This window comes from Leuciscus leuciscus (assembly GCF_965113295.1).
Source record: "Leuciscus leuciscus genome assembly, chromosome: 3".
Lineage (NCBI taxonomy): Eukaryota > Metazoa > Chordata > Actinopteri > Cypriniformes > Leuciscidae > Leuciscus > Leuciscus leuciscus.
In genome coordinates, this window is record NC_138727.1 from 57,593,779 (window position 1) to 57,596,682 (window position 2,904).

General features: G+C 42.7%; 1 long non-coding RNA gene across 1 annotated transcript; it reads right to left on the reverse strand.

Moving 5' to 3' along the window:
* Window positions 1-630: 630 nt before the first annotated feature.
* LOC309493954 lies at window positions 631-2,518 on the reverse strand. Its single transcript, XR_014204131.1, has 3 exons — window positions 1,856-2,518; window positions 885-1,000; window positions 631-768 (listed from the first exon to the last, which is right to left on the reverse strand). It is a non-coding gene; the product is annotated as an uncharacterized lncRNA (long non-coding RNA).
* Window positions 2,519-2,904: the final 386 nt, after the last annotated feature.

Sequence of the window (2,904 nt, forward strand, 5' to 3'; positions counted from 1 at the left end):
CAAATACATAGAGAAGTGTTACGTGTGTGTGTGTGTGTGTGTGTGTGTGTGTGTGTGTGTGTGTGTGTGTGTGTGTGTGTGTGTGTGTGTGTGTGTGTGTGTGTGTGTGTCTGTGTGTGTGTGGAGGCTCTTCTGTGCTCAAATCATGACTAAGCAACTGAAGTTTAAAAAAAGAGAAAGTTGAGAATCTCGCACACAAACAACATGCATTTTTATCCAAGAACAAATATATACAAAATTATATTTTGAATTAGAAAATTATAGATTTTTTTTGTGAAAGTTACACACACACACAACAGTTTTCATTCCCACCCTCCGAGCTCGCGAAAGCCTGTAGTTGAATATGCGTTGCTCAACAGATAGCCTGCGGTTCAGATATGGCTTCATGAGTTATTCCTTCAAGGGAAATGCCTCATCTGCCACAATGCAGTAAGGGGCCAGCTGGTCAGATTCAGGAAGTGGTGCAGGTACAGGTATGTTCGATGTTCTTTTCTCCAAAGCATCCTGTAAAGAGCATCCACCAAACACTCCACCATCTGAAACACGCCCATTGCAGCCCACATCAACATAAAGGAATCTGTAATTGCTGTCAACCAGTGCCATTAGAACAATGGAAAATGTAAACAAGTTGTAAAATGTCAATCCAGTTCCTGGTGGGGGACGAATGTTGATGTGCTTCCCATCCAGAGCACCCAGGCAGTTTGGGAAGTTCCACTGAGCCTGGAATCCAATGGCAACTCGCTGCCACTCTTCCACTGTGTCTGGGCACTGAAAAACAGTAAAATGTAAAATAATTTTTTTTTTTTTTTAATTAGTTTTATTTGTCAGACCCTTTATAACTCGTAGTCATTTTGGGATGTTTCACAGTCTGAATGTGTACAAACCTTCAGGTATTTCTCTTTTAAGACCTGGTAGATTGCTGCACAGGTTTCAGGAACGAATTGCTGAATTGTAGACATTCCCACTCGGAACTGGTAAGAAAGGCTCTTGAAGCTTTCTCCTGCAAAGAATACAATTACATAATGCAGAGTTCAGACTGCACGATTTTAGCCCCGATTTTGGCTCGCCGACAGGTTTTGAGAAATCGCCGACAAATGCCCTAAATCACAGGCAAATCGGTGCTCGTTCACGCGAGTGACAATCACGCAGTGTGAAAGAGCAAAGACGCGATCTGACAGAATCGCCGACGAGTCGCCGACGCCCGTGAGATATTTGGCATGCTAAATATCTGGACCTGCCGGCGATTCAAAATCCTGCTGTGTGAATAGTGTTCTGACTGAAAACTACATCGGCGATGACCGACAGCCAATGAGAGAGCAAGATACAGAGCAGCGGGGAGTTCAGGGAGGAGTTATAGGTCACAATTTCAGTATTTTAATAGATATATTTACAATTATATCAAACAGAAACAAAGCACAAACATTTGCTTGACCAGCAGCAACAGCAGCACAATGCAAAATTATTTATTTACCCCCAACTCTCTTTGCAGAACACACAATCCTTGCTCCCCTCGTCTTCCCAGCCATTTCCTCATACATAATACATAATATGTTTTCTTTTTCTCCTTTTCGCTGCAAATCAGTGCACAGACAATTTGGATCGCAAGCTTCTTGCAGGCTATCATTTTTAATAACACACCTTTTCAAGAATCAATCATCAAGAACAAAACACTTTTAATGCATTTTCATATGATTATATTTTATATGCTGTTTCTTTTTAAGTAGGCTACAATTGCCATCTGAAATAATCAATTTCTTTTCACTTTTATAAAGCTTAATAATACACCAAAATGTACACAACTGAAAAGGTGTTGTATTGCAATGTTAAAACAAAGAATAACCTTTAGCTTGCTTACCTGTTGCCAGGAACCGTAGTGTAATCATCAGACGTTCCCCTACGAAGATACAATCCCGGTAGTTCGTGTTTTTTCTCTGTATAATAGGAGTGATAAGTTCCTTTAATGTGTTAAACTGAGTAGGAAAAAGCCGTGCGAAATTTTTAAAATCGGAGGTTTCATCTAGTTCCAGCTCTCTATACAAGTTCGGGAAAGCCCCCATGAGCCTGTTTCTGGAGAATCCATGGTTTCACCCATTTAGTGCGCTTTCTGCCTATTTTTCGTACCCGATTCTTTCTTTCCTCTTCCACAAGCAAAATACCAAGGGCTGACAACGCCAGTGCCATTTGCAACGTGTCAGACATTCCGATTTCCAAAATATCACAAATCCGTCTGTGGATAGCGAGACTCTGATATGCTTTTTCTTTGTATATGTTTTGTATCCCTGTAGCTTATTCGGGTTTCCCGCTTTGAGTAACTACTGCCAAGACTACTGCCACCTGCTGGTACGGAAAGGTATTTCCTACGCAGGTGCAGAACGGACGTGCTAGTTGGCCGTCGGGTGTCGAGAATCGGCTTGGTGTGTCAGGGCAAATCTGGACCCAGACGCTGCCGACGTGAGCCGACCCTGCAGTCTGCTTTCGTTGCCACTAGTTCGTCGGCGTCGGCTTGGTGTGTTCCCGGCTTAAAGAATGGAATAATTTATGATGGTTCTTTCTGCGGCACAAATCGAGCACAAACAAAAAGCACCGGTTTGGGGCGATTTGGATGGCATGGGGTGGAGAGTGACGTCACTGTCCCGAATCTAATGTGTTATTTCTAAGGAGGGGAAAAAGATACAATGTTCATCGTAACGGCACAAACCGGCACAAATCGAGCACAAACGAGCGGCACAGTTTTGCAACGATTTGGACCATATGGGGTGGACAGTTATGTAACTGTACTTAAAAAGTTTATTTTTTTATGTTTAAGAGGGGATCGTAGTTGCAATGTTTCTTTCAACGGCACAAACCAGCACAAACCGAGCACAAACGAACGACACCGGTTTGGTGCGATTTAGATGAGGTGGG